Source organism: Rhea americana, unplaced genomic scaffold, assembly GCF_003343005.1.
Source record: "Rhea americana isolate MKP2758 unplaced genomic scaffold, rheAme1 scaffold_92, whole genome shotgun sequence".
Taxonomy (NCBI): Eukaryota; Metazoa; Chordata; class Aves; order Rheiformes; family Rheidae; genus Rhea; species Rhea americana.
Window position 1 is genome coordinate 2,217,013 of NW_028187111.1, and position 20,359 is coordinate 2,237,371.

Sequence of the window (20,359 nt, forward strand, 5' to 3'; positions counted from 1 at the left end):
CATTCCTATAGTTCAAGCCTCTCACAAATCCTCCATCAGAATGGGCATTAAGTGCATTCTCAGTGGGAAATTACATTGTGGGTTTTTCTTCTGATTAGTGCAGGGAAAAGAATGATATGTGCTGAGGGAAGCCATGCTGGTAGTTTTAGACTAGATATTTGGTCAATATATTTTCTAGAACCTGGATGAAGATGTGCCAGTTCACTCCACACAGACCCCTGTGTGGTCAAAGAAGTTCAACAGGGTCAGTGAAAAATTGAACATAAAGAAATAAGAAACATAAAGAAACAGAAACAAGTAAAGATGAAAATGTGTATCTAAAACAAAATTAACAAAAGCAGGAGTAAAAGCAGAATATTCTGATCTTTCTGATTCTGAATGCTTTGCAGAATTTGATGATTAAAACACAAAATCATATGTTTGTTTTCTCTTTTCTTGGTTTTGTAATTTTTAATCTTTTTATATTTTGCAACACTGGAACAGATCCCAACAGTATTTTTATGATCCAAGGAGGAGCCTTCAATTCAATCAGAATTTTCAGTCTTAAAAATATGGGAGAAGGAAGGGAAGAAATAAGGGTCCAGAGATGACAGATGCCAGAGAAAGAAAGCACCAGATTTTTTTTTCAGATGTAGAATTATCATCCAGTTTGATTTTTATAGGACAGTTTTGAAAGACAAAGGGCATGATTGCATCCTACATGATTTTAATTTGGGACTGTTAAAGTTCTAGATCTAAAAGTAGCAGCCCTTGTAAGGGCTGGCCTGTCTTGCTATTCTGGTACACAAATGGGCTGGACATGGGCCAAGCATGTCAGGGCTCAGGTGTAGCCATTATGGCAGTCTCAGGAGGCTTCCAAGAAGTGGAGGGATGAGGAAGCCGGGCCTGATTTGTGGTCTGTAAGCAGCATGCAGCAGCGTTTCTGGTTGTTCTCAGCTGAATGGTAACTCACAGTAGGTATGACGGTTGCTGCCACTGCTTCATGGTTGAGGAGGGCTGTAAAAAGGTTTCCTTCTCTGAGTCGGCTACACAGGTCCAAAGGAAGACTCGGAGAACAGAGCTGAAGAGACATTCATCTGGGGCAATTAGAGAGTCAACAGGAAAACAAGGCAAAAGGTCATGACAGAGATAACAAAGAAGAGTAGGGTAAGCACAGATGAGAGACAAGTGAAGAAGAAATGGAAATGAAGAGAAAGAAACCAAGAGAGAGAACTGTAAGAAGGCAGTGCTTCATAGAAAATGTGCCATGTGAGAAGCTAAGGGAGTGAACAAGGATATTGGGCCAGAGCAAAAGCAAAATGACACCCACACTCTGATCAAAAGGTCACTGACACAACCAGTGAAGTCCCTAAACATAAGGATGGGGTGCCATGGGGTGAAGGAGGAAGAGGTGGACAAATAAAAAATTCAGAGAAGGAAGTTAGAGAGACTGGAAAATAAGCAGGCAAGGAATCCAGTAACAAACATCCAAAATCACTAATGCAGTAGTTGAATCAGTCTTGCCATCAGGAGAGAACTTGATTTCAATGCTAGGAAGAGGAGCACAGACAGAAGAGAAACCACAAGGTCTAAATGAGCATTTTAACTATCAAGTAGGAGGGATCCGAGAGAAAGCAAATGACGGGACTAGGTAAGATGCATAAAGTTGGGACAGTCAGAATCGAAGCACGTAGTCCTCCTCTTGAAGGAGAGGGTGAAGGGAGACTCCGGTGTTTGGAACCTGTATATTTCTTTCTTCCTTGAAATTACCAAGCAATTTATTTTGGAGGGATTTATACTTTATGCAGGGTAAAAGGGCTGTAGATAATCCATCTCCTGAATGCTACATTTGTGCCAGCAGTGTCAGGCGGCACAGAAAGGGTTAACTTCAAGTCCCACTGAGCGGCTGTACAGCTGGTGAAATGCATCTGTCAACAGAACTATTACTGTCATCCCCAGATCAGCACAACGTCCTTGACCCTGGAGGTTAACGGAGAGGCATTAGCTGTTACACAGACAGGGCTGTCATGCTCATGTGGGAACAGAAAGGTTACGAGACCAATTGGATTAGCTGAAGAAGTAAAACTGGCCCTCCTTACCCAATGGCAGCTTGCAGGACCTGTGAGTACTTTTACTCATAGGTAAAGTATAGTGCAATGGAGTTATTCCAGTGTCTTTTTTTTTTTTTTTTTTTTTTTTTTTTTTTTTGGAAACCTAGATTTAAACATTGTTGTTCAGAGAGACTCTAAGAGGCAATCAGGTTACTGTCCTTCACGGTCTCCTTTTACACACATCGTAAAATTGTTGTGTGGTTTGCTGGGTGCAAAGCCTGCACTGCACACTGAAAGGCCGTAGGCTGGAAGGGGCTTGGGAGCAGAAGAGGGTAGGGGACCCCAGCGGCAGTGCTAGGCAGAGGGTATAGGACTGCAGCAGAGAAGAGCTGCAGGACAGGATTAAGAAGTTTGTGCCTTTAACCATAAAGAYGACGAACACAAGGAGTAAAAATCTGTCTTTTTTGAAGTAACCGGTATCGGTCTCATTGAAGTCAGCAGTGTTTTAGCATTTTGTTTGCAGTTTCATCACAGCAACAACTTCTGAGTCGTAATAGGGATAGGGGAGTCCTATTGTCACATTTCTCTGAAGGGATGTGAAGTCTTAAAGCTAAGATTTCATTAGTGAACAATTTAATTAAATCTTCTCTGATGGTATATAGACAGAGATCTATAATCCAGTGCTGTTCAATTGCCAGACTGGGCAATTATATCCCAGCTTAGCTGAAATCTTGTCTAAGTTGCATTTTTAGATGGGTGGTTGACAGCAGAATGGCAACATTTCTCTCTCAATAGTAGAGAGAGTGTGGTAAGGTGGAAGGGAGATGAGAGAATTATGGAGAGGCAAAGGAAACAGAAAATAAAGGCGAAAAAGGTGAATGGAAAGAGAAAAATAATCAGATTCTAGGTCTTTTTGCAAACCAGCTGCACTTTCCCCATTCACACGGCAGCCCAGCGTTCAACTTGTAGAAGTGTCTTCCCTCTTATTCCCCTAAATCTTCCTCTCACATCAGTTTTTCTCTCTGTTGACRAAACCTGCATTTAGCATTTCTGTACTATTTAAATCTAGGACAATCTTCCACTGCGCGCTGCACAGCAGGAGGACTCTACCCCCTGTTTGCCTCCGGGTTTTGGAAATCTCGTAACATTCGTGAAGTTAGCTTAGCGCTCACAGCAGGTGGAAGCTCCCAGGCCCGGAGCAGCTGTGCGCAGCCTTGATCTTCAGGTTTTCACACACAGTCCTCAACCTCCTCTGCCCAATCCTCCTTTCCCTGTTTTTTTAATGCGGAAACCACTAACCGTCTGGCCCAGAGAGCCCCCACTCCCCGCTATCAGATTCCCCCGGAGGAATTCTGGGCATGACAGCTCCACCGGGCAAGCAAGTCTCTCGCCCTTGCCGAACGGACGGCTCTCTCCCTCCCTCCCTCTCTCTCTGTCGCTGGGAATCCATCCTTATCCACTGCAGCAGGGACGATATTTTTGAATTGTGTTTATTTGTTGGCACCCTGGTGTGAAAGCGCTTCCCATCAACTGCATATTAATCTTGTCAGCAGTTTGTGAACATTTTCCTCCCTCTCTGCCTTGGCTAATTTACGACTTTTGGGTCTATTGCTCCCTTCCATCCCCACCTCTCACTGTAATTAAAGAGAAATTCATCTTTCTGATTTTCGTTGAAGTGGCTCCAGCCATGTCAGAATGATAAGAAAGGGGCTTTAGCCCCAGGAAATGTGCATTTAGGCAAGTTGTAAATTGACTTGTAGATAAATATACACAGGGATACAGATACCCAGCCATTACATGTTCAGATGATCTTTGAAAGTCCAGAAACATTTGTCCCTGCACTTCTTCCATTGAACATTGGTTGGAATCTCTGTCAAGTTTTCCTGATCTTGAAATCTCCAGGGCCACTGCATGCACCCAGGACTGTATTCTCCATTATCCCGAAGAATTACTTATGGTCATTGATACAGCCTAATATTCATTATACCCCTTAATGCATTAATACTTATATTAACTGATTACTGTAACCTTGCCCAGGCATTTTTTTGCCATCTCAGACTCATAGTCCCTATTTCTTAGATTTGTAGCACACAGTGATTTCTATTTCAGGGTGGCTTTGGGGGGTTTAATTGAACTGAGTTGCACTGAATGATCTTCTTTCACTCTGTAAAGCTTTTCTCATAGGAAGCTCATAGGAAAAAATGTAAATATGTGAGAGCCCACCATAGCGCAYGTCCCCCACCCTCCTCCTGCTCGCCTCTCTCAGAGATGAAGGAGGCCCCACCACTAGCTTGGCAGGGGTAAAACTAGCAGAACCCCCCCACACCTTTTTATTATTATTATTATTCAGTTGATGATTGCTTCTGATCAGCTGCTCTGACCTTTCCCTTGGGCTAGTGAAGATTCACATGCTCACACCAGTTTGGAGCAATATGGGTCCCGGCCTCCTCACTCCCAGAACTCCCACCTATAACTAGAATAGAAATTGGGAGCTTGAAACAAGCTCTAGCTGGTTAAACAGGGAACTGCTTACTTATTTAGCATCACAGGCTACATTTACCATTTTGCTTTCCAAGGAGCTCAGCCAAATGCAGAGCTTTAGGCAGTGTCTTCCAGTTCCTCTAAGGTAAGAGCCCTGATTACCTGGAAAACTCTCAATATTTGCAGTCTCAGGCTTCCACATCTACAACACAGAGGTCTCTGTGAATTGTGCCCATCTGTGAGCTAACTCAATAATCCTGAAGTTCCTTGACATTCCTGAGATGGTAGTAACCCATCTACACGAGGCTGTGAATTTTGAAGGAYGTAGGCATTGTACCATCACAATTTATTCTTTCATTACCTCAGAAGGAGATTGCTGTTATGCACTATAAAGAGCTTATATGCTTCAAAACAATCTGCAGAGATGCGAGTGCCAAGTGAGTACTTGCTTTCTCAAGGAGAATCTTCCTGAGAGTGCACGTCCTCAGGGCACTGGCATTTACACCAGCTGCCTATTAGATGTAAAATTTTTTAGTTGTGATCCAAAATAGCCAGGACCAATGTGCATCCTGGCCCCACTGCAGCTTAGAGAAAGTGCTTTGACAAATCCAAGCCCTGAATCTCCAGATGTTACTTTTTCATCTCCTACCCAAGGATCAGAAATTACCCAGATCGGTCAGCCTTTTTGGTTCACCATAGAAACTGTATATATGGTCAGATTTCAGAGGAAAATAAAAGAGTGAGTTACAGGATAGAAAGGAAGAAGGAGCTTTTATGTGGATAAAGGGAAGTGGAAAGTGATCTGTATTCAGTGTTGGGCTGCCTAGCAATACCTAGTTATGGTGGCTGACAGACTTTATTTCTAAGAATTCAGTGTCAATAACGCTTTATCACTACTGTTTCATATTTATTATTGGGCTCTTATTGGGCTCCGTTTGTGTCTTTATGGTTTTTATGAAGCATTTCACAGTGGGCAAATAGACAGCATTCCAACCTGAGAGGGCAACGGCTCAGCTGAAAAGTTAGTATCTTGCTTTTGGGGGACTTTAACTAAATTCAGATTTTCCTCTTTCTAGGCCAGGGTTTTCTACCACATAGTAGAGCTGTCTGCTTCAGGCAAACTGTGCCTCCCTTGGAACATCAAAAGAAAGACTGTGCTAAGCAGTGAAAAGAATAATCTTGTACTGGTAGAAAATTAGAAATGCAAAAGGCAGAGGACACATGACTCCCTAGATACTTTAAATTGAGTAATTCAATAACTCAGCCTCTTTCTGCATGGATTTCACATGCTTCCTGTCTGAACACCAGGCTCCTCTGTCTGCTAACAGAGACACACCTTTCCCTTCTGATCTCTGTAAGCATCTCTGCTACCAAATTCACATCACTTGCAAGCATGCCTCTTTATTATTTATGTCAGCATCATCCTGGCTGGGATTAATAAGGCTTTGTGTACCCCAGGGCTATAGATATTTCTCTTATTTGTGTTAATGAGTCCTGCATAAAAGGTTTTGCCAAAGTCTAAAAAGTGTGAAATTGATGACATCATCGTGGGAGAGTCCACAGGAATATGAAGGAGGATTAAGATACTATCAACAAATCAGGTTCGAAGTATTGTTCTGTTGGGCTAGGAGTGTTTTCAATTAATTTGTAATTAAATAAGGGAAGCAATTTAGTGAACTCAGAGAGATATTCCAGCAAAAGGTTTATCTCATCAGTCTGAACCTCACATTCCTCCAGAACAGGATCATTGTTTAGATCTTGGGCATGTTACATGATCCAACCTATAGGAGTAATTTAATAAAACATCAATATTTTCCTTCTATTAACCCACAGTGTCATGGTGAATGGAGAAAGCTGCCTCTGCCTTCTTTCACAGCCCCCATTCGATCTGCGCCCTCTTTGACTAGTTGGACAGGTGTTATCACTAAGCTGCCTGAGGCTTTTAAACATAGACAAATCAGACACATTCTACAGCAAATTCACAGGACAGCAGAGATACAGGGAAAAACAGAGAAGAACTAGGGGAAAGGAGGAACAGATAGGACAGACTGAGAAAGGGGGGACATAGCCTGATTTCAAATTTGAAAACATAATGTCAGTTGAAGAAATTTCCAACTAAAACGATAGGATTTACTCATATTTTTTCAAAATATTATTTATGAAATCCCTTTTTCAACCAGACCCAGGAGTAAAAGGTAGTTTAAGAAGGCCTGAGTTCTATGCATGAATATATTCAGTGCAGGCAGAGCAAGGATTTGTTGACTGCCTACATGGCTCAGTGCAACAGCTGGGCACATTTTGTGTATGACAAAAAAATAAGGAGTACAAATGAATGCCAGTGTCCAGACATCTGGCCTTACAGCTATTGTTTTGGGTTTTCCTTTTTTTTTTTTTTTTTTCCTTCTCATAGCCAGAGTTATCCCACAGAGCAGACTGTGGAGGAAAAGAAATTAACACATGAGGGAAAAGAAGCCAAGAGAAGAGATTTAGGAAATAATTAAGAGGTGGAGTAGGAAAGAAAAAGAGAATAGGTTGCCAAGAAAGTATTAGGAGATGGAGTAGGTACAGAACTGAAGAATAAAACTGGTGGGGACTAGGGATTAAAACAGGGAGTGAATGAAGTAGAAGGAAACTAGACAAGTATAGGCTGAAAAGAGCAGTGTAACAGAATAGGTTGTTAAAAACTTACTAGATCTGCTGACAGAAAAGAAGAAAATCTTTTTGCATAAATTTCTTCTTCTTCAGGTCTCCACTTGCTTCAGCTCCTCCTCCYGCTCTTTTTCTCTAGCCTGCCTTGGTCATTATTACATTCAGGATAAAAAAATTGTTTGGAAAGTTCAACCAATAAGGTTGAAAAGAAATCATGAAAAAATCTTTATTTGCCCAAATTGAACACTTTCTAATGATTTTATTTATTTTAGATAGTACTACAGTTGGAAAGGCAGATCTGACTCTTGTCAGAGAGAATGGGTTTTGGGCGAGGAGTACTCCTCTTTCTCTCCTAGTGAAAACTATCAAAGCTTGGCCAGATTGGAAAGGTCTGATTTTGAAACACTCAAGTCAGAGCTCTTGCAGCTGAAGCCACTAAGGATTTTGTTCACGCTTGCATGTTCATGTTTGAGAAGTCAAGTAAGATCCTTCTTACAGAAACTGCTCTTAGCAGTGTCTAGCGGTGCAACAGCCTCTTTCAGGATTATAATGATCTGCAACTGGCCCTTAGAAAACATGTTGGAGAGGACCTCCTGAATGGAAGGGGGTATGAGGACAGGGAAGGGAGGAATAAAACCAAATTGATACGGACTAGGAAATTGAGTGGAGCATAGAAATTGGAAACAGAAGTTGTGTGGACAATGCTCAGGATAGGGATCTAGGGAAAGGGGAAGACAACTGTAAGAAGAAAAGAGGAGGACGAATCTGAAGAAAGACTCAACTTAGGGAGAAGGCTGGAGCAACAGGCTATGTTGAAAACCTGTCGGTTGAGAAGGTGTGACAGGAGAGAGATCAGATCTAACAGGAGCTGAGTCCAGGTTAAGGAGCTGGGCTAGATAAATCAAGAGGCTGGAGAGGGGGCAGAGAATATGAAAGGCAGGGAAGAGAGCAAAAGCCAAGGCTGAATGAAGAGCCTGAGGAACTGCAGTGTGACTGGGAGACAGAGCATTTGAGAACTGCAGGTAAGGAGAAATTAGTGTAAACTCAGAGCAGCAGAGAAGCAGATTGATGAGGGGATTTGGCAATGCCGGTGACACAAATCATGGAAGACAGTCAGGGACAAGCCGAGCAAGGAATCATGGGGCCGGGATGAGAAGAAGGAACTGAAGTAAAACATTCATCCAGGGATGGGGAAAAGACAGAACTGCAGCAAGGACCAGGAAACAAAGATGGAATAAAAGGATTGCAGCTTGTTTGGAACATGCAGACAGGCTCCCCTTCAATCACAGTCCCCAGAGTCCAAATCTCACCTCTCTGTCTCAAGCATGAGACTGAAAGCCAGTGTAATGGGAGCCTCATCCCTTTCGAATGCTCAGTTCACCTACCAAATAGCAAACTTCTTCCAATATCATTTTTTCCAGCTATCCCAGGTGACAGAGACTGATGAAAGTGATCTGAAATTCTCAGTTGTGGAGGAAAGGATGTCAACGTGATCCTACATAACTAGTTTATTTTTCCTCCAGTTCATCTTTTCACTTTGAGGCCTGGGAACATATACTCATAAAATTATTCTAAGACAATACTATTAACGTTTTTAAGGTCAAAAATGGTTGTTTAAAGTAAGCTCATCACTGTGAGGCACATATCATATCAAAATTATGAGATAATGCTACTTAACTCTGATTTTCTTACCATTTCAAATATGATTTTATATTGCATATAACAGTGAACTTAATGGCCAGTTTCATTTTTCATACCCTGAGACACAGCATTCAGTATGTCTAGAAATGAGTCCAATAAGAAAAATGTCTGAGCCCTTCCTCAGCTGCACATCCCACAGAGAAAATACTTAAGTCAAGAAAGATCTCAGAATAGCCTTTGGGGGGTTCTCTGCTGCTCTAGAAACTCATTCTTTTTCCACTCAGCTGTGGTTCACCCTCTCAAGCTCCGAGAGGAAAGTCCTTCTAAGCCATACAGTGGCCTGGGGACTTAAAGGTTAAATCTTGTTTGAAGAATCAGATCACACTTTCAAATTTCCATTTAGTAATGGCTCCTTAGCCAAGCATGGCTTGTGCAAGCCCAGCTTTTCTGCCCATACCTGAAATAACCATGCGCTGCTATGGCTAATTTGCCTCAGAGCTCTGGAAAGAGATTGCTTTCCTTTTGGAGAGATGAGGCATGTCTGAGTTACCGAGCAGCATGAAGCTTTGGATGCATAAGAATTGCCTTGGTTGTGGTGCTTGGGTTTTGTATTTATGGAGTGCTTAACTCTAGGCATGAAGCACAGCCGGGGACTTGGCTTGTTTATCTTTATTTTGGTGGCATTGAAAACCTACAAATGAAGCAGAAATCCCAGAAAAGTGTTTATGAGCTTAACCTCTGCTAAGCTTTTGCCCAGCTGCGCAGTATCTAGCTTTGCCTAAGATAATTATGGAAAGACTAGAGGCTTGATCCTGATGATGTATGAATTTTCTTCCCTGCAGAAGGGGAAAAAAAACAGGCCTTAAAATGAACTAGACAAGAACAGAGGATGTCCTGTGAGGAAAAAACAATGCACAGAGCCCAAGGTACGGATTAAACAGGGCCTGGCTGGCATCATTCATTTCCACTATAGATTATAAAGGTAGAAGAGGTCATCGTGATCATTCACTTTGGTCTTCTGCATAACGCAAGGCATAAGATTTTCCTAAATTATCTTTGATCTATAGCATCTGTTACAGGAGGAAAAAAGCCATCCAATCTTGACTGGAGGCTTTCCAGAGGAGAGAGAGTTCATCATGACACTTGCTAATCGTCTCCAGCCATTAGCTGTATTCCATACGGAATATGTGGGACCTTGTTTCCAGTCTGAACCAGGCTATCTTCAGCTTCTGCCCACTGCACATCATTCTGCATTTCCCTACTATACTAAATAGCTCCAGTTCTCAGACTGCCTCACCTATCATGGCCTGTTTGAATACGTATCGAACAGAGTCATGTCGGCAGTGGGGCTCCATGACGGAGCATTCACTTGAACTGCAGCCATGAATCACCTCTATCTCCCTACCAAGGACTGTAAAGCGTTGCCGACAGAGCCCATTTCTTCTAAATCCTGTGGGGATTCCTGATGAGGAAGACCTAATGGCTCTCAAAACACTGGAAATTCCTTACAATCAAAACGGTCACTGATAAATAGCTCTCACTCACTGTCGTGAGSGTGGCTTAATTGAGTAGTGCAGAGCGTGCGTGGTCACTCATCTCAGACAGAAAAATCTGTATTAGGCTTTCGCCCTAATGTGAATTTCCTGACCTGACAGATGGAGATTGAGTGTCTGTTTATGTCAAGAGGAGTTTGCTAACATTTTTCCTCTAATTACTAATTATACCAGTGAAAGGGGCTTTACGGCTGGAGTCCTGGAAATGTGTAACTTGATCATCAGAGATTTGCAGGAAAGATGGAAGATTGATGTGTGACATCAAACAGCTGACAAGGAGGCCAGGGCAGCCAGACGGACAGCAGCTGCTCTGAGGGGCTGGGGGGCAGCTGTTCAGGGGGGACAGGGGTTCATGGGGAGAGCAGAGCCATTTTAACAGTTTTGTGTTCAGCCCCCCCTTCTCAGTCGCATCAGATATGAATTGTGTCTAAGATCTCTGGGTTTGAGGCTGTGTGTTTGAGCGCATCTACCAACAGGTGACAAGGCGAAGTGGCAGGGCTGACGGCAGCTGCGGCAGCACTGACCATGGGATAGGGCTTCACACAGCACTAGGAAAAGTGAAGAAGCATTGGGGAAGTGGATCAGCTCCTGTAAGCCTCARGTTTCCCAGATCCAAAACTGTACCTCAGGCTCCGTATCAGCTCAGTTGCCCTTTCATGTGCCAGTCCTCAAACTCTCTGAGTTTCTAAGAATTGCAGCTTTCTGGCCAAATTCAGTACAAGAATTCTCTTTCCCCCCCTTCCCCCGCTTTTCCTTACACTGATAGCAGAGACCACCTGCTTTCTGCATCCTGAACTTGAGGGCCCCCCTGCAGCCACAGAGCCTTTCCCAGTCCCGCCACAAAAACGGCTCAAGCTTGCCTTTCTCATTCATTTGTTTCCTGAGGCTTCAGGAAACCTATTATCCCACCCTGGCTACGGAGAGAGTCCAGATAGCTCACTCTGAAGAGATCTCTGTGACACAGCTTCTTTGTCCGAAGGAGAGAGGAGTTGCATATTCTTGTCAAGCTGCACTAGCTCATGTTTAGAGGACAAAGAATAAATTCAGTACAGCTCAAAAGCATTTTGGTGATCTCTGGCCTTGATGCTGGGATCAGAATATTGCCCAGTTGTCCAAAAGAGCTTTTCTTCTTACCAGCATCACCCTGTCTTTCTTTAGTTGATCTTAAGCCAGCTCCTTTCCATCTGTTCTGTGATCTCTTCCCTGGGATGTCTTGGTGGAGCCTTTGTCAGTGGAAGAGAAATGCACTGCTGYGTGTCATCAGCCTTTGCTGTTCTCTCAGTTTTGGTGATGTTCCAGTGCACTGTTYTCCCTGTATGTGCCACATACCCAAGCAGAAGTCCTCCAAAAGGCACACAGCTCTGTGCAAGCAGTCTCAGAAGCCCATGGCACAGACTCAGTTGTGTCAACTCTATTCTGCTAGTGCCCAGCTGGGTGAAGACTGGTGCTGTATTCCAGCGGTTGGGTAACCTGTTTCCAGTGGTTCCACCACAATGTACTTCATATGGCCTCTAAACCACCGAGTTGCAGGACATGTTGGGGAAGCATACATAGCTGCTGCCAGACAGCTGCTGCTTCATAGCTGCTTCCCCTCTAGTCTCCCATGGCCTTTTCTAAGCTACAAATCTCCCCCCACTGGAGCCACTTTGCCAGCACGACTCTCTACACAGGCACTCTGATGCTCACAGGAGGCATTCTTCTGCTGGAGAAGTTAAACTATTGTCTTGAATGACATTCCCTGAGAGGACATAAGAGCCCTGGTGCTGGCACAGCTACTTCTACTCCAAGGATCCTTGTCTGCTCACTGCTGTCACCTGGAAAAGGCTCAACTACCATGACATGAGCCCTCATACCTATGCTAGTAAACTGCAGCCCACATCCTGCACAAATCCAGTATTCTGGAAAGCTCACAGGAATGACAATAAAGTGGGCTCTGYAGATATGTAAATTGGGAGGTTGGTGGTTCTGTAGCACAGGGTCTTGCAACCTCAGTTTCCAGAGACAATACAGTCTTTTACRGTCCTGGAGCAGTGGGCATCTGGTTGATTTGTATGATTTTAATTACAACTTTATTCTTGAAGATAAAGTGTTTGGTTTCATGTTTCCTGAATGTAAAAGAAGCAGGCAGATAAATAGTGAGCTGTCATTATGAAAATTACTTTTTGCTCTGTGTGAGAGAGTGCACAGCAGCAGTGGTAGAGGGATGATAACAGGAACTTTCTCACCAGCACTGTAAGCTGAATTTCAAACTGGCATAGTAAATAGTGCTGCAAGTTATATTAATATATAAATAAACTCTACTGCCACCTAGCCAATAATCGAGGTAGCTAACATTACYACAAATGCCATCTCAACATAACAACCAAATTTTGCCACATTTGGCAGAATATTATAATTTTGACTGCTTATCAGAGATCTAGCTCATAAAAATAAWTTTTAAATAACAAATGATCATTTAGGAAATATTATAGTATCGTAGTACAGCACTTACTCATCCATCTGTCTCTGGTCCAGCTGGATAGCTTCTYCTGAAGTGCTGTTGGAGGGATAGCGCAGGTGATAACTCTTATAATACCTATATTCTTTTCCATGAAGGAGCCTAGTTATTTGTTCTGCTTAGATAATACCATGATCTCCCACACTGATRTTTGTATGTCTATGCTTGTACTTTTCTTCTTATAGAAGTGCAAAGTATTGAGCATTTAATAGTTTGCCCATCTTTGAGCAGATTTTTTTTTCTCTTTCACAGTATGAAAAAATGRCACATAAAAACTAGCCCGAGGTTTTTACATCCTGCTTTAGAAATGCATACAAAACCATACTGAAAATATGTTTAACATTACAACTAGTTTGTATTGTTTGTTCTATCTTTCTTATAATTACATTTTACATGTACTACTATACAGAAGAACCCTATGTATTCCAAAAAAAAAAAAAAGGCTCTTTAAAGCACCCATCACCACATCCTCGTAAATATCCCAGAAAGCAGCCAGGCAAGACACCCTCAATTTGATCTTTATCGGAGTGATAAGTTGTTCTTTTAAAAAATCTAAAGCAAAGATTACCAGTGCTTCCCCTCTAGGTCAGTAGCTTTTCAAAAGCTGATTAAAACATTCTATTTCTCCAGTGACCTGAGGATAACAAAGAGATGAATGCCTGTGCGTAATGCTTCTCTCCTTCAGCAGTTCTTTATATGCCAAATATAGGAGTGGAAGGAGRTCTAGAGCCCAACATGGGAGGATGGACAAAAAAACAGGTTAAGGCAGGTCAAAGTACTTCAGTTTAAAAAGACAATAAACACATGGTACAGCCCCTAATGGCAGTATTGCCATGCTCCACTATTACCATGGTCCATAAGCTGCATATTTGCATGGACTGAACTGGCATTGATTTCTCACAGCTCCAAACACCTGCTTTTCAGGGTTACTTCTCMCACTTTTAGTTGTGTAGACTCTTGAGCATGTGTGTGCGTGTGTGTGTGCGTGCGCGTGCGCGTATAGCTGCAGTGATCTAGTATGCCCCAGGGTACTTTTGTTGAGCTTTGTCCCTCTTCTGTTCTCTTTATGCCTTCAGCTCCCCTCTTTAAATAAAATCAGGATCAGGATGTACCTATTCTTTCAGAAACTCATACTATTCTTGGCTAGTTGATGAAATAATCAATGATAGCGTAACTGCAGCCTTAAGGATGCCTTCYAAAGGTCAAGCTGTATCATTAATAGTCCTCCCTCATAAACATTCAAGCAAATAATTTGGTTTATGGTGTCACAGAACTTGCTATCATTTTGCCATGTTTCTAATAAGTAAAAAGGACAGCACTTTCTGTGGGGTATTCCATCATGTYTAGCAGCAAAGTTCTTTGAGCTTCTCATTTGAACAGCATCCTAATGAGCATAGTGGACAAAATGACTAATATTTCATTGAAATTCATTAGAACCATTGCATGAGAAGCACTGCAGATCATGTTTACCACATATTGCTGATGCACTCCTTCTGGGCAAAAGAGAAGGGTAARCCAGTTCAGTCTGGCCTCTTTTGCCCTATTAGATAGTCCTCTAATYATGTATGATTGTACCTCCAGTGATCTAGGATGTGTGACAGAAGGTATATGAGTCATGTACATAAACCCAGATCTTCCAAGGTATCTAGGGAGTTAACTGCCTACAGATCTGGGCCTCAGCCTCTGGTTTGAAGCATCTAGAATTACTAGAACTCTGATTGCAAGGGCTGAATGAGGTAAGTGTTGAGCTTTAGCAGTTAATATTTTCATTACTTTAAAACTGATCAGCTTTTCCCACAGCTAAAGTACTGCCACAGAATAACAGCAATACATCAATGCACTAGCTTGGGTTCCCAAGAACTGAGCTCTAAAAAAMCCCATAAAGTGTTGATTGAACCTTTTGTGCAAAAGCTACATTATGAGCTCTGAAATACAATTCCATCACCTCTGAAAAATATCATAAAAACAATCTAGGTGTGATTCAGCATTAAAGTAGCCTTTTGTTATACTCAAGTTCTCTCACTTTTTGGTGCCATAGCTCTGTCTCTCTATGTACTCCAGCATTGTCTAAACATTATGAGACCAGAARCTGACTTTTCAAGATCAGTTCATTAATTTTCTCTCCTGAAAATCAGTAGTTGAAGTTGCAAAATCCAAAAACAGTTTACAAGAATCTTGAAATCTCAGACATTTGAGTAAGAGGAAACCAGATGACTTGCTCTTCATTGATCCAAGCTGGTAGTAATGGCACTCAAGGTTTACTGACAGTAGTATGCAGGTCACTAATGACCCATGCAATGTTTGTCAATGATCTGAGAGTAGTGGCAGGTCGTCTTTGCTTGAGTTGCCATTTGCACTAAAAGATAGCTAACACGTCAGTGCTTTCTTTAAATTGCTATTGCTTAGTTATCGTAGGATTTTGTACAATGACAAAGAAAAGCAAAGATAATCGATGGCAAATGGAAAAAGATGTGTTCGCCAGAAAATCTTTCTGTCGGCACGTAACACCCATTTCAAAGAAAGCTAAAAAATCCTGCTTTATTTTACTCACAGTATTACTTTGTGGTAACTGATGACAGGCAGTCAAAATGATTTAATTATGTTTGTGTAGATCTGCGCGTACTCAGAATATATCAGTATTGAACAGAAATAGGGTTTAGTCACCACGGTTCTGCATATTGGGCCAAACTCCTGAAGTCACYTGATTATACCAAATGCTTCCATGTTATTTCTGAAACAAAGACTAGCAATTCTCTTAAAAATTAGTAAATATAAAATAAGTATTACCTGAAAACAGGCAGGTCAGTACATATGAGCTTGCACATAACATTTAGTTTGGTGAACAGAGACTTCCCTATCATAGATCTTGTGTCTGGATGAGGTTGTCACTTCTTATGATGTCACTCCTTAACAAATATGATTCTGTCACTGTCGTCTTTCTAAAGTGGGAACATGGTCAGATTTTAGCTTTTTAGTCTACATTTCAACTGATGGTCCACAGCATTTTGCATCTCTGTCGTAATAAATGTTTTGCTTTGCCTGAAGTGATGAGACACAGAGAGATGGAAAGAGGCCTGATTTTACATTCTGACTGGTATTAATGTGAATTAATGAATGGGACTAATGGGACTAATGCTAACACAGTTTGTTAACTAAGAAAAGTGCTACTGAGAAATCCTTTCTAACTTGATCTCTGTAATGATATAACATAACCATTTACTGTGTTCAATTAACTTACAGCTCATTGATTCCTTAGGAATAGATAGTCTTTGCAGAAACTGCAGTAGGCAATGACAACGTCTTACTGATTGTCCTTTGTAACTGTTATACATTATTCATTATATAATACCTGTCAGTACTGGAGTAGTGGAGCTTTTGCATCAAAGTAGGTATTAAAAAGCATTCATATGCACAATATTGTTTAGTCTTCCTAAAATGACATCATTAACTCTTTGAATAAAGAATTAATTTTCTGAGATTTTTAAAGTAAATCTGCTCTCCTCCAAGTAGCTRACTTAAGAAAGGCAGAAACTCTTGACAGAGCCTTGTTGCTGCTGTCATTTGCAGACACAAAATATCATGAATTCTTTCAGCTTCCCATATCGTTAAGACTCACTGAAATCTTGTAAATAGGATACATATGGCGGGGCAGGGGAGAGACTGTCTTTTTGCAGTTACTTTGTGTAACTGCACAGTGATCATCCAAAGAAGCTAAAGAATAATATTCTATCACATAAATTCAGCAAAGGTAAGCTGCCTTTCGTCATAATTTTTCTGTCTCACTTGTTTCAATGGGAAGGGTGCAAGATGAGGCTCTAGTAGGCAGAGGCTGCTCATAGCCTCATCATCTCTATTACCTGTTTTTCACAGTGTATTTCCTAACCACATCTGGTGCTACAGCACTTGCAGGGAGCGTTATATAGGTTCAGAGCTAGATTGAGTGGGGAATCCCTCTGCCTTACAGTAGAACTGGACAACACCAAAGCTAATTTTGTAGGCAAGTATCCAATGCTCCAGAAAGGAACAAATTTTAAGACATATTCCAATTTCCTGCTGGCTAGATTTATTAGGCTTTCACCCCTGGCACCAGTGTCCTGCTACTCTTGAGGACCTAATTCCTTAAAAGAATCTGTTCATCAGTCATGCTGGGAAAAAAAGAGCTGATTGGTCTTAGGAAAGAGGGCAGACACCCAGTAAAGATAGGAGGAATTTACTGAAAGAGACAAATCAGAACACTTAAAGCTAATTGAATCCCTCTCATTCAAAAGGAAAATGGTCTTAATTCAGTATTGCTTCCTCTTCTGAATAAGAACTTCCACACGATCATGCTTTTTTATGTCATATCTTCAGTTAGTTCACTGTAACTCTTTGAGTATTTCCATATAGGTATTTACCGTCAAAGAATTGGAAGCCTGTGGCTTAGGGACCAGATGCATCATTCCTCATGTTTAGCGATCACAGTACCCTTTTTTCTCCTTTTTTCAGGATAAGGCAAAGACACAATTACGATATGATTCATCAGTTATACTTGAGAGGCCTCTCTGGCCCTCAGAAATGAGTAGATTCCTGAATCATTTGAGTTTCTATAGGATGACTGGCCAAATTATAGGTTGCAAATTCAACTAATTAGCTATTGCGGTGCTCAGCCTTCCCGTATTCTTTTATTTCACATGTCACCAAGGAAGTTGGGGAGCAAAATCCCAGTCAAGTGCTATGGAGGAGGCATTCTAGCATGGATGATGTGGATGAGGAAGAGGACCACATCTGCAAACATACTCCTGTTGCAGCACTGCACCAAGACCTCTTTTGCTCCCAGGGACCCTTAGCTAGGGGTCCTTGGTATTTATATCACAGGTCACACAGACTAGCCACATACCAAAGGATCAGTGTGAGATAAACTCTGGTGCTTCAGGTGTGAGAGGTATGGTTCTACCTAGGCTGGCAGATTTCTGGCTTCAGGACTTCACAGTGCCACTGTTTCCTAACACAGGTAGAGCTGAGGGAGTGGAGGTGTGAGCTGGGAGGAAGATAAATTCCAGGAGATCCAAGTCCTGGAGTTTGGTCCAGCTTGAATTTTGAAGATGCAGAACRAGAAATATGAAGTAGGAATGAATGCAGGAGGGAAAGAGAGCAGCCTGGGCTGCAGTTCTGGTCTGAAGTAAGGAAAATATGGCTAGACTTCTAGTTCAAGGATGAGTAAAGAATTTAGTGGAAGAAAGAGGAGGCATAAATAGTGTTTGGAATACAGTTCCACGGACACGGAGGTTTAACCCTGAGTATTCTATAAAGCAGAGTTTAGGCACAAGTGTAACTGCAAGTGAAAGATTCCAGAATAGGGCAAGAAATAGTTATTATTTCTATATATTTCTTTCCAAAACCTACTCTTTGAACCAGATCTAGTAGAGAGTGTATGTGCCCAGAGAAATAGGTGGGAAAGGATGGGAGGGGGAATTAAAGCTGAGGCAACAGTTTCAGAGTAAAGTACTTTGTTACAATGTAGTTATTTTGCAAGTAGGTATTAGGAGCTCAGAAAATTTATAGTTAAAGAATAAAACCCATCCAAATACTTTGTGATATGAGTTTACAGAATTAAGATACCTAAGGCCACAGAATTATGATTCTATCAGCTTAATTACTGCAATTCCGGTTGACATTACATGGGTTTTTAGAAATAATCTTTTCCTCTTCAAAAAATAAACAAGCAAATCCAGCATGCCTTTCCACCACTTACTACCAACATTTTTAATGCAGGTTCTGGTATAGATCTTAGGTGTGTTTACTCTCCAGACTGGTAATGTTTGTTTTTAATGGATTAGAAGCAGTTTTATTTTTGCACTAATAAGAGTATACTGTTTCAAATTCCATTTATTTAGACTTTGCTTTGTTTGGCTGTTGAGGAAGGTTAGTGGTTAGTGCTCAGCACTACTGTGTAAGATTCCCTTTATAGATGGTAGGAGTAAAGAGTGCTACAGAAGCAGATCTCCATGGATGACTGTAACCTCAGAGAAACTACTTGTTTTATGCCAGGAGAGAAGAGGCTGTGATACAGGATTTGAAAGTGGGGTTGAGGCAGTGGGGGGAGGGAGGATTGCCTTTCTCCAAGGATGGGAAAATGCTTACTTTGGATTTATTGCTTCCTTCTGATTTGTTTTGAAAGAGGCCAGAATAAAGCCTGAGATATCAGAAACTGGGCTTTTTTGCTGACTGGCAGCACTGAATTGCTTCCAAAATCCAGTTACCTAGAGACAGTAGAACTACAATCCCAAAGGCAGAGGTAGTTTTCTTTAAAGAAATTGTTGCAAAACATCCAGCATTTAGAAGCCAGTTTGCTGACAGATGATAATGGATTTCATTTTGAGCTTTGCCAGGAATCCTCATATCATCGGCTACATAGAGGGAAAAGCGTTCTCCTTGCATACGCATGCACGTGGGAGAGACTAGACTACAAAATCATCTTTTTCAAAATTAAATGCAGTGCCTTGTAAGACATTTTCAGTTAAAAAAAAAAAAAAAAAAGTTGGTGGAGACTCTTAAATGGAAACTTATTTGTATAAAGGAAGTTTGATCTGTTCAGCATGATACGCTTATGATAAACAACAGAGGCTACATACATTTCTAACTCAGCTTGACAGAAAGTATTTGAGTAAGAAAAATTTCATTTAAAGTGGTTAAAACAATGACTGGCCAGGCCAACACTAAATCCTAGAGCCTGAGGGAGAGAGAACTTCATCTGATTTTGGCCACATTATTAGCTGGACAGGCTTAAGTCGTGTACTTATCTGGCTAGGTYGGTTGGTTTGCGCCTCTGGTGGCCCCATTTCAGACGGCAGGCCTTGCCACACGATGCATGGACCTGACACRCTCGCTCTCTATATAGTCGGAATTATATCGCCTTTACAATTTAACTGCTTCCTTTCTCTCTATCCTTACCTACTTTCACAATTCAGTATCACCTAGCCACTCTTATAATATCAGGAGAGCCTATTACAGTCTGAGGAGGAGAGTTTATTCTATTGTTTTACTAAGCTTAGTCCTCGATCATTATGAAATTACATTATCTTTGATGCTAGAAATACAATAAGTGCACCATGCCACACTCAAAAGAGCAGAGCATTAATACATTTATGGTCAGCTTATCTTTTGTTCCTTTAAGGGCATGTTGTTAACCCAAACTGCAATTCTAATTTACTTATGTATAAATAAGCTCTGTAGATCCTAAGGCTAAAACAGACATTTGGTTCACATCCAGGAGGCCTATGCAATCCGTGCGGGAAGAGTTATGCAAATTATATAAGCAAGTTTGCAAACTGAGAAATAAATTGCATGGAATCATTTGGTGGCCAAAGCAGCAACTGTAGGCAAAAACTTCCTACACTCAGCTTGATACATGAAAGTTCAGGGAAGCTGTGGAAATACGCCATAGCTGCCAAGTGTGTGTAACTTGTGAGATGGCTGTGTCCTGGTGGTTTGCAAACTTCCAGCAAAAGTTGTTCCTAGCCCAGACACTG